We start from the raw sequence: 12,341 nt of genomic DNA, 5'->3' as shown, positions 1-12,341 counted from the left end.
CACAGGATGACAGCGCTGCGTGCGCGAAACAGCTGTCATCCTGTGGTCAACATGATCTCCTTGTCCATTTCGCATATGTTCTAATAAAGTCTTATCTGTTTTATCGGGCTTGGTGAGTGCAAACCATTTTTTTCTTTTTCTCTGGTTTACTAGACGTGTACTAATTTACATAATGGTGAATCTTGTGACACAGCGGACTTACATAAGATATAAAGTGGAGGAACGCACAGAGAGAGGTCCCCTCCTTTTTAATAAATAAATAATAATAAAAAAAAAAATGCTTGTGATCCCCCTATATATGTTAACCAGGCAGAGTAAAGCAGACTACTGGGGGTGATATTTCCGGCTGGTAAGGATCCAATATCCATGAACCTTACCAGCCTGATAATACCAGGCCGCAGTAGTCTGCTTACCTTGGATGGTTAGCAAAAATAGTAGGATCCCTTCCAAGAAAAACAGCATGGGGACCCCCTATTTTTGTTAACCAGCCAAGTAAAAAGCAGACAACTGCAGCCTGGTATTCTCAGGCTGACGAGGCCCATGGATTTTGGCCCTCACCAGCCTAAAAATAGCAGCCCGCAACCGCCCCACAATTGTCGCAACCAAAGATGCGCCAATTGTGGAACTTTACCCGGCTCTTCCCACTTGCCCTGTAGCGGAGGCAAATGGGGTAGGTAATATTTGTGGGGATGATGTCATCTCTGTAATGTCCGGTGACATCAAGCCCTTGGCTTAGTAATGGAGAATCGTCAATAAGACACCTGTCCATCACTAATCCTATAGCTGTATGGTAAATAAAGACACAGCCAGAATAAAGTCCTTTAATTGAAATAATCACACAGACTCCTTTAATAGTCTTAATTAAACCATACTTGCTGCATTGCCCTTTCCTCCAAAGCCCTCGATCTCCTGTAAGAGAAATAAAATAAAAAGCAACAGTATACCATACATGTCCGCCGAGAAGATAATCCATAATGTCCCACGACGAGTTCAGCTCTGCTACATCTGGATGTAAGGCTGAAAGGTGGCATTATGCCACCATCAAGCCTGACATTCAGATACAGCGGAGCTTGTAGATGACCACTGGAGATAACTCGGTCTCCGGCGGTCACCTGCACTGCAGTTCTCACCATCAGCTGATCAGCTGACCGTGAGAACTTGGCAAGTGACAGGAGATTACCTCGGCAGTCACATGCACGGCAGTTCTCGCAGTCAGCTGAGCTCATCGCAAGAACCGCAGTGGACACGAAATTCCGGCTGTGGCACAAGGTAAGACATTATGTAAATTAGTTCACATGCGTAATAAGCTGCGTTCCCGCACTTTATTATTATTATTATTTATTTATATAGCACCATTTATTTTCATGGTGCTGTACATGTGAAAAGTGGTTACATACAGGGTTATAGATATCGTTAACAGTAAACAAATTTACAATGACAGACTGGTACAGAGGGGAGAGAACCCTGTCCTTGCAGACTTACATTTTTCGGGATAGTGGGGAAGAGACAGGAGTTTGGTGTGCTGCAGCACTGGTGGTGGTGAGGCGGCAGCTCGGGTGGTTGGTGACTTGGCACCAGCTCGGGTGGTTGGTGGGGCGGCAGCTCGGGTGGTTGGTGAGGCGGCAGAATGGTTATTGCAGGCTGTAGGCTTTCCTGAAGAGATGGGTTTTCAGGTTCCGTCTGAAGGATCCGAGGGTGGTGGATAATCGGACGTGTTGAGGCGTGGAGATCCAGAGGATGAGGGATATTCGGGAGAAATCTTGGAGGCGGTTGTGTGAGGAATGAATAAGTGTGGAGGTTGCGTGAGGGAAGATAGTGGGAGATTAGTTCAGAGATATAGGGAGGGGACAGGTTGTGGATGGATTGTAGATCAGTGTTAGTAGTTTGAACTGGATTTGTTGGGGAATTGGGAGCCAGTGGAGGGACTTGCACAGGGGTGAAGCAGGGGAGTAGCGAGGAGAGAGGTGGATTAGCCGAGCAGCAGAGTTGAGGACAGACTGGAGTGGTGCAAGGGAGTTAGCGGGGAGGCCACAGAGGAGGGTGTTGCAGTAATCAAGGCGGGAGATGATGAGGGCATGCACAAGAGTTTTAGTAGAATGTGGGGTGAGGAAGGGACGGATTCTGGCAATATTTTTGAGTTGGAGACGACAGGAGGTGGCAAGAGTTTGGACGTGCGGTTTGAAGGGCAGGGCAGAATTGAGAATTACCCCGAGGCAGCAGATTTCAGATGCGGGAAAGAGCGGGATGCTTAATACGCATGTGACTGTAAAGATGATGCGGATTTACCGCATCTGATGATAATGAATGGGAAATTTACGTCGCAGAGACTGAACGTCTCCACATCGTAAATAGACATGCTGCGGTCTGGAAAGACGCGCCGCATGTCCGTTTACTCAGGGATGCGGGGGGCGTTTCTGAACACGTAGTGTAGATGGGATTTCTTGAAATCCCATCCACTATGCTGTAACATCTAGCCGCAGCGGGTTTGACGCTGTGGATGTACGCAGCGTCCAACCCGCAGCGTTTACTGACCGTGGGAACATACCCCAAAAGTTACTGTTTTTGTTGAGAAATAAACATGATTTCTCCTTCGCCTCATTGGGGGTCACAGGACCATGGGTGTTATGCTGCCTGCCACTAGGAGGACACTAAGAAAACTTGAACAAAATTAGCTCCTCCTCTGCAGTATACACCCTCATGCTGGCTGTAATCGAATCAGTTCTTGCTAAGTGTCTGTAGAAGGCACTTGAGTCTGGGATTCAGACCCCAACGTTATTATTTTACTTTTTAAATTTTTTATATTTTTAAGTTTTTTCCTTCACGAAACGAAGGGCCGAAGGACCTATTCAGGGATTCGATCTCCCCGATTCATCAACAGGCGGGAACGTGGAGTGTCGCCTCCCCGTACCCCCTCCTGCACTGTTTCTTTGCCATGCCTGGGATCGCTTTATGGGCGACGCTTCCCTTAAGGTCCCGATCTCCCCACACCCCCAACGGACGGGAACACTGAGTGCCGCCTCCATGCACCCCCTTCCGGATCCAGGCTACAGCCTGAAAATAGCCCTGACTCATCCCTAGGGATTAAACCCATGGGATGTACAGATGCCCCCCATTGGTGTCCGTGTAGCCCCCACTGCATCACCACTGACTGAAAGCGAATGATGGAAGGAGGCAGTCTGCCCCAGTCCAGCTCCCTATCAAAGGGATGGTGGATTGAGTGGCCTGAGAAGCACAGCACATTTTCGGCTCTGCTACATCTGCGCTGCAGCACCTGACAGTGAGTAAGCGCAGGGTCCAGCGGCGACAGGAGGGCTCCCATCAGGCGTAGAGAAAGTCCTGGCCCCTGGGAAGGGGGGTGTCCTGATGTCCGGCGGCATTTTCGCCGCTTCCGCTCCCCCCTCTCATCGCGCGCCGGCCGGCGCCAAAAAAAAAGAAATTATTAGTCCCCGACTTCTGGCCGGATTAGGCCGCGGTTCTCTCCTTCCGCCCATGGCCCAAAATTGAGTCCCCGGCTTCTGCTAGGACTAGGCCCGACTCTGCCCTTAATTTTGCCCACAGGGGCGGTACCCTCTGTGCTTCAGGCGCTTCTCATACCAAACGAGACGCACCACTGTAACCTCGGTGGCCATCTTGGACTCACACACGTGTGGGGCTGCGTTATCATTGCGGTATCTGGCATAGCTGAGCGGACAGGAACAGCAGAAAAAGAGCGGGGACAAGGGACACCATCCTTGGGGGCACAAGACAGGACCTGGGTAAGCTACAAAACTGAGCTTAACTCCTTCTTTGCAGTACACATCCATGAGTACAGTGGGGTATCAAGGGTACACTAAGTCACAGCCTAAAGCAAGGAAGGCTAACAAAACACAGTGTTTTTTGCCTCATGTACCACTTGCAATTCTTCTTTACCCCGGGGCCATGATACCCCTTTCTGCGCACCCTGTGACCCGGCATGCGCCCAGGAGCCCTCCACTAATGCCGACTAGTGATGAGCGAGTGTACTCGTTGCTCGGGTTTTCCCAAGCGCGCTAGGGTGACCTCCTAGTATTTTTTAGTGTTCAGAGATTGTTTTCATCATGGCAGCTGAATGATTTACAGCTATTAGCCAAGCTGAGTAGATGTGAGGGTTGCCTGGTTGCTGTTGGCTGTAAATCATGCTGCTGAGGCGATGAAAACTTAATCTCTGAGCAGTCATAAATACTCGGAGACCACCCGAGCGTGCTCGGATAAACCAGAGCAACGAGTACACTCGCTCATCACTAATGCTAACCTTAGTGGACCTAGTCCCCCTGAGTGGCCTATGTCTCTGGCACAGTCTGTCTCCTCTGATGAAAGCAATAGATCCTCCCCGGGATCCCTCCTCAAATCAGGGCGCCCTTTTACCTGGTACGGAAAGCTCCCCTTCTTTACGGGAACAGTCAACCAGCAGAGGTCGTTCCCTACCAAGATCCGCACAAGATTCTTGGAAGTGGATCCATACCATGTCCCCCACGCACTCTTGTGCTTCAGGGTCCGTGAGTCCCATTTCCCGCTCCCTCCCTCTGAAGAGGTTCGCAGCGAACATGACTCAGAATACGAGTCAGACGTCTCCATAGACGTGGACTCGCAAGAGTATCAGGAGACGGTAGATACCCTCATTGAGGCAGTCAACAAGACTCTGAGGGTGGAGGAAGACTTTTCCGCTATACCAGATCATGCGGTGTCCATCAAAAGGGTAAACGTTCCCATAGGGTGTTTGTCAATCACCCCGAGTTTACAGGCATTGTTCAGAGACATAGGAATCGGCCAGACAAACTTTTCACTTGTCAGAAGCACCTTGAAACAAGATATCCCTTTGCCCCTGATCTAAGGAGGAGCTGGATAGAGTCCCCATCAGTAGATACTCCCATATCGTGCCTCTCATCAAAAACTCTCTTATCCCTATCTGACGGCTCATCAATTAAAAATCCCACTGACCGACAGATTAGAAATCTTGCTCAGTCAGTCTTTGAAGCCTCCGGTTATGCACTTTCTCCTTCTTTTGCTGCAACATGGGTGGCTAAAGCTATGGCTGCTTGGGCAGAGGACCCTTCTAAATTCATTCAAGAAAGTAACCTCCCTCCTGAGACAGCGAGTCTAGCTAATCAGATTTCCCAGGCTGGCGATTACGTGGTACACTCTTCACTAGACACAGCCAATTGCGCTGCGTGGCTGCCAGAAATGCCATCACCATTAGAAGGGCATTATGGCTCAGAGAGTGGCGCGCGGATTCCGCCTCAAAAAAGTCCCTAACCTTTCCGCCTTACTAGAGTGGTCGCCTATTTGGAGAGAAACTAGATCAACTTATCTCCGATGCTACTGGAGGGAAAAGTAAATTCCTTCCCCAGTGAAAGCCCATTCGGCCTTTTCGCATCCATCGACATCCGGGATGCTTATCTCCATATACCAATTTTTTTTCCACCTCACCAAAAATTCCTACGTTTGGCAAATCACGACAAACACTTTCCAGTTCACGGCTTTGCCCTTCGGCCTCTCTACCGCCCCTAGGGTGTTCACCAAGGTCATGGCGGTGGTCATGTCCATTCTTCATTCTGGATGGGCATGGTTGTTCTATCATACCTAGGCGACCTATTAATCAAAGGTCCATCATTTCAGGCCTGTGCAGACTGTGTAATTATCACCGTGGATATTCTTTCTCGCCTGGGTTGGATGATCAACTTAGACAGATTGTCGCCGGTACCAGCTCAGCAGATACCCTTCATAGGCATGATCCTAGACTCTTTCCGGGGTTGTGATCCTTCCTCCAGTAAAAGTCATGGCGTTGCAACAAGGAGCCTGGATGCTCTCCCTATCTGTCCCTCACTCCATTTCGTTCGGGATGACCGTGCTAGGCAAGATGGGCATGGCAATGGAGGCGGTTCCATTCGCCCAGCTACACCTCCGTCCCCTGCAGCATGCGCTTCTGACAGCCTGGGACAGGAACCCGTTGTCTCTGGACCGTCGGGTCCGGCTGTCTCAGCGGGTCAGACAGACCCTCAGATGGTGGACGGTGAGGTCTTCTCTGGATCAGGGAAAATCCTTTCTCCCAGTACGTTGACTGGTGGTGACCACCGACGCCAGTCTCCTAGATTGGGGAGTGGTCTTCCATCATCACACGGCCCAGGGTCACTGGTCCGCACTGGAATCGTGTCTTTTGACCTATCTCTTGGAAATACTAGCAATCAGATTGGCCCTTTGGCGGTTTAATCATCTTCTAGCAGGTCGCCCCATCCAGAATCAATCGGGCAATGCCACGGCCGTGGTGTACATCAACCATCCGGGGGAAACCCGCAGCAAGTTTGCGATGCTCGAAGTAACTCACATTCTCCGATGGGCCGAGAGGAATCACTCGGTCATCTCAGCAGTCCCTATCCTGGGAGTAGAAAATTGGGCATCAGATTTTCTCAGCCATCAGGGTCTCGCCTCGGGAGAATGGTCTCTTCATCCGGAAGTTTTTCAGTAGAACTGCCATCGCTGGGGGATGCCGGATGTTGATCTGATGGCCTCAAGGCTAAATGCACAGGTTCCACAGTTCATAGCCCGCTCTCGCGATCCGGTAGCCATCTGGGTGAACGCACTGGTTCTCCTGTGGCATCAGTTTCACCTTCCTTATGTGTTTTCCCTGCTACCATTACTTCCGAGGGTCATCAGGAAGATCAGAGCCGAGGGGATTCCAGTGATTCTGGTCGCGCCAGATTGGCCCCGGCGAGCATGGTACGCGGAACTGGTACAACTCATCGCCAACGTTCCCTGGAGGTTGCCCGATTGTTCCGACCTGCTTTACCAGGGCCCCCTTTACCACCAGAACTCAGGGGCTTTGTCTTTAACGGCATGACCATTGAATCCTGGGTTCTAGCCTGAGCTGTTTTTTGCCCAGCAGGTCGTTTCCACCATGATTAGAGCTCAGAAGCACGCGTGAATGCGCATTTATCATCATGTTTGGAAGACTTTCTTCTCATGGTGCAAGAACCGTGGACGTTTCCCCCTCGTGTTTTCAATCCCTTCCATTTTGGAATTTCTCCAGACTGGTCTCGAGTCAGGTCTAGCGCTTCTTTCTCTGAAATGCCAGATTTCTGCTTTTATCCGTCATATTCCAACGCAGGATAGCGACCAGATTGCATGTGAAGACCTTCATTCAAGGGGTGTCCCACATGGTTACTCCCTATAAAATGCCGTTAGAATCATGGGATCTTAATTTGGTCCTATCGCTAACCTTGCTTTCTTGGAAGGTAGCTCTTCTGGTGGCGGTAACGCCCATCAGACGAGTCTCAGAGTTAGCGGCTCTATCCTGCCGAACTCTGTTGCTCATTTTCCACCAAGACAAGGTAGTCTTGAGGACGTCTCAGTCCTTCCTTCCTAAGGCTACTTTCACACTAGCGTTAACTGCAATACGTCGCAAATGCGTCGTTTTTGCGAAACGCCGCATCCAGCAAAAGTTTTTGCTGGATACGTTGTTTCGTCATAGAGTAACATTAGCGACGCATTTGCGACGCATTTGCGACGCATTTCCAAACGGTGAATGCGTTTGGCGGCGTTTGGGCGTATGGTAGCGGTCCGTCGGGAAAAAAAAACGCTACATGTAACGTTTTTTGCTCCCGACGGTCCGCTTTTTCCGACCGCGCATGCGCAGTCGGAACTCCGCCCCCACCTCCCCGCACTTCCCCGCACATCACAATGGGGCAGCGGATGCGTGGGAAATATGCATCCGCTGCCCCCGTTGTGCGGCGGAGAACACACTAGCGTCGGGAACGTCGGCCCGACGCGCAGCGACGGGTTGTTCCCGACGCTAGTGTGAAAGTAGCCTAAGACCGCTTCTTCCTTCCACCTAAATGAGGACATTGTCTTAACTTAATTTTATCCAGCACCTGTCCATTGTATTGAAAGGGCTCTTCACACACTCGATGTGGTGAAAGCTCTTAGAAGGTACGTCTCACGGATGGTGCCTTTCTGCAAGTCGGATGCCCTATTTGCGCTTCTGAGAGGCTCAGGAAAGGTCTTACCGCTTCTAAGGCTACAATAGCCAGGTGGTTTCGCTCGGCGATGCAAGAGTCTTACCGTGTCAGAGGCAAGCCTATCCCAGCGGTGAATAAGGCACACGCCACTCTGTCAGTGGGTGCTTCTTGGGCCATTTGGCATCAGGCGACGGCACAAAAAGTTTGCAAAGCTGCGACTTGGTCCAGCCTGCATAACTTTGTGAAGCGCTACAATATTCATGCATATTTTGTTCAAGTTTTCTTAGTGTCCTCCTAGTGGCAGGCAGCATAACACCCATGGTCCTGTGTCCCCCAATGAGTGGCTCAGAGAAAACGATTTTACGGTGAGTACACAAAAATCCCTGTTTCTAATGCCGATCATAATGGTTAATTTTTACAAAGATATGTATCTTGATTGGTTGGACCTATAAAACTAAAAAGAATTTTAAAATGTTTGCAGTTTATTTAGTCTTTTTCCCAAATGAATAATTTCAGAGGGTGCCCCATCAAAAATTGAAAATATAATTTTTTGCTTGCATTAATGACAACCCTAGTGTATACAATCTGACCATGCTGCATATGGACATTACTCACCATGGACAAGCAAAAACCGGTCTGCATCACAGACTATAATAAATATATGGGAGGCGTTGACTTGTCGAACCAGGTGCTTCAACCGTGTCTGATGAAGTGGAAGACCAGGGCCTGGTACAAAAAGGTGGCAATCTACCTCATCCAGAATGCTGCATTCAACAGCTTGGTCCTCTATAAAAAGTCACAAGAAGAGCTCACTTTCCTCCAGTTCCAGAAGAAAATTGTCTAGTGTCAACTCACTTTCCTCCAGTTCCAGGAGAAAATTGTCGAGTGTCTTCAAGTCAGAGGATGTCCGGAGACTGTCAGAGTGACATTTTATTCACCTTGTCCCTGCCACTTCAACCCAAAACTGTTCGCCAAAAAGATAAGTTTGTAGGAAGTGTGTGGTAGAAGGAGTGATTCCCGGTACTATTGCCCCATGTGCCCATCACAACCCGGCCTCTGTGTCACCCCCTGTTTTGAAATCCACCAGACAACTGCCCATTATTACTTTGACATGAATAACATCAAATTGTGTGATATTTTTTTATTTTTTTCAAATAATTTATATTTTCTGCTTATTGGACCCAATTAGAGAGGATTTTTTCTTGGACATGTAATAAAGAGTATTTTTATCAGTAAAACACATTTTACCACATTTCACAATTCATTGCAGGACTTGATTATCACATACCAAAATATTATTCAGACAAATTCTCATCCAAATGCCAACGTCTGTATACTCCAGTATGTGGACCCCACAAATGTTCTTGAGAAGTCAGGTCTTCTTACAATTCCAGGACTTGATCACTCAAATAAACATTTTTGATCATTCATGTTAGTTTGTGTCACTACTCTGTTGTCAGGTATACCTGGACAAAGATCTCCTTCCCTGTCCCTATTGCTAGGGGTGCCCTAGCTCACCCTGTGCCCTGGATTACTTCTGATGGTGAAGATCCCGGGGCCACTTACCTTGCCATAGCTCCTATATCTGCCCTCAGTCTGTACCCTTCCACCTAGGTAAGAGAGGAGTAGTGTAATACAACAACCAGACTAACAGGTAATAAGAACAGGAATAACGAAAAATACCATACATATAAATATACTCACACAACAGAGGAATGCATCATAGATTGGAGGATGGGGTTAAACCAAAGTAGGAGAAGGGGAATATCACACACTCAAAACTTAGCAACAGCTACAGATAAATCCACCAAATGCCTTCTCCAATAATATCCAACAACCTCCAACCATTCAGCAAAAGCTTTCTCTGACAATGAATGTTAGCCAGGGCTCAGATTATATAGGAGGTGGAAGTGGCTAACAGTGCACAGCTAAAAGTCTTAATGCAGGAAAGCTTCCAGGAGCTCTCAACTGAGCAGATTAACCCTTGCACTGCTAAAAGAAACCTGCACCATTTAATATGAAGGTGAAGGGCTTCTAAATAGTGCAGGAGTAGGAGAAATCAGACGCTGCAGTCTTCTCGCTCCTCTGTGTTGTGGTAAACCCGTGATGGTTTAACTGTTTATACGACTATGTCTTGCAACCCAAAACTTTTGTTTCCATTTCTATTAGTTGTATATTATTTATATTGGTGATGTGGGCATGATCATTTTATTGGAGGATCTCTAATAATGAGGCTGCTCCATATTTATACACTATGGGCTTTACTGCATGGTTCTTCCCGAACCTCCTTTACTAGACAGTACTTCACAGATTCTGTAGGGTATTGGTTGTTTTGTGTAGATAGCGGTTCCTACCTTGGTGCTTGCTATGGGGTACCATATCTATTGGCACATGCGTCCCTCATATAAGGATTGATAGAGCTAAACGGGCGTTGTACGACCAGTCTCTTTTGAAAGTTTCCGTCATTGTAGCCCTGCTGGTGTTCTTTCATATTTGTGTTTGCCACATAGTTGGCTGCATTTTCCTTCACATTTTGCCCTTCATTCCAGTACAGTTTATTCTTCCTGCTACAATATACGCAATTGCGGGACAACTGTTTTGTTGGCAAGATCAAGTTTTATAATCAGCAAATGTTAGTAATAATTCCTGGAAGGATTTTCTTTTTCGGGCGCTCAGCGTCTCATATTGGGGCCGTGTTGGATGTACAGGTGCTGCTCACAAAATTAGAATATCATCAAAAAGTTAATTTATTTCAGTTCTTCAATACAAAAAGTGAAACTCATATTAAATACTCGTTGCAAACAGAGTGATCTATTTCAAGTATTTATGTTAATGTTGATGATTATGGCCTACAGCCAATGAAACCAAAAAGTCTTTATGTCAGTAAATTAGAATAATCAACAAAAAACACCTGCAAAGGCTTTCTAAGTGTTTAACCTCTTTCTGACATCAGACGTACTATCCCGTTGAGGTGGGGTGGGCCCGTGTGACCACCGACGGGATAGTACGTCATCGCCGATCAGCTGCACTCACGGGGGGAGAGTGGCCGATCACAGACGGGTTTCAGCTGATTATCACAGCTGACATCCGGCACTATGTGCCAGGAGCAGTCACGGACCGCTCCTGGCACATAAACCCCGGCACACTGCGATCAAACATGATCGCAGCGTTCCGGCGGCATAGGGAAGCATCGCGCAGGGAGGGGGCTCCCTGCGTGCTTCCCTGAGACCATCGGAACAACACAATGTGATCGCGTTGTTCCGAGCGTCTCCTCCGTCCTCCTCCCTGCAGGCCCCGGATCCAAGATGGCCGCAGGGGGCCTTCCGGGTCTTGCAGGGAGCTGGCTTGCAAGCGCCTGCTAAGAGCAGGCGCCTGCAGCACTGCCTGTCAGATCGCTGATCTGACACAGTGCTGTGCAAAGTGTCAGATCAGCGATCTGACACTATAACATGATGTCCCACCCTGAAACAATGCAAAAAAAGAAATATTTACATGTGTAAAAAAATAAAACTTTGGGGCTAAAAAATCTTGTGGAAAAAAATATATTTTTTATTTTCATGACTCTGCATTATAAACTTCTGTGAAGCACTTGGGCATTCAAAGTTCTCACAACACATCTAGATAAGTTCCTTGGGGGGTCTAGTTTCCAAAATGTGGTCACTTGTGGGGGGTTTCTACTGTTTTGGTACATCAGGGGCTCTGCAAACGCAACATAACGCCCACAGACCATTCTATCAAAGTCTGCATTCCAAAATGGCGCGCCTTCCCTTCCGAGCTCTGCCGTGCACCCAAACAGTGGTTTATCCCCACATATGGGGTATCAGCCTACTCAGCATAAATTGTAAAATACATTTTGGGGTCCAATTTCTCCTGTTACCCTTGTGAAAGTAAAAATTTATGGGTGAAAAGATCATTTTTGTGGAAAAAATGATTTTTTTTATTTTCATGGCTCTACATTATAAACTTCTGTGAAGCAGTTGGGGAATCATAGTACTCACCACACATCTAGATAAGTTCCTTGGGAGGTCTAGTTTCCAAAATGGTGTCACTTGTGGGGGGTTTCTACTGTTTAGGTACATCAGGAGCTCTGCAAATGCAACATGACGCCCTCAGACCATCCCATCAAAGTCTGCATTCCAAGCGGCGCTCCTTCCCTTCCGAGCCCCGATGGGTGCCCAAACAGTGCCCCCCCCACATATGGGGTATCAGCGTACTCAGGACAAACTGGTCAACAGATTTTGGGGTCCATGTCTCCTGTTACCCTTGAGAAAATAAAAAATTGCAGGCTAAAAATTCATTTTTGAGGAAAAAAAAAGGATTTTTTATTTTCACGACTCTACGTTATAAATTTCTGTGAAGCACTTGGGGGTT

General features: G+C 47.9%; 1 protein-coding gene and 1 long non-coding RNA gene across 2 annotated transcripts in view; both read left to right on the top strand.

Annotated features, from left to right (window-relative positions):
• Positions 1-12,341, top strand: part of LOC143769033 (uncharacterized) — an 898,561-nt gene that overhangs the window by 589,136 nt on the left and 297,084 nt on the right. The window lies entirely within an intron of this gene.
• ZC3H6 (zinc finger CCCH-type containing 6) overlaps positions 1-12,341 on the top strand; it is a 122,656-nt gene that overhangs the window by 29,570 nt on the left and 80,745 nt on the right. The gene's annotated exons all lie outside the window — the stretch shown is intronic.

This window comes from Ranitomeya variabilis, chromosome 1, assembly GCF_051348905.1.
Source record: "Ranitomeya variabilis isolate aRanVar5 chromosome 1, aRanVar5.hap1, whole genome shotgun sequence".
Classification (NCBI taxonomy): domain Eukaryota; kingdom Metazoa; phylum Chordata; class Amphibia; order Anura; family Dendrobatidae; genus Ranitomeya; species Ranitomeya variabilis.
The sequence above is the reverse complement of the archived record's forward strand: the minus strand, read 5'-3'. Positions and strand labels throughout refer to the sequence as shown.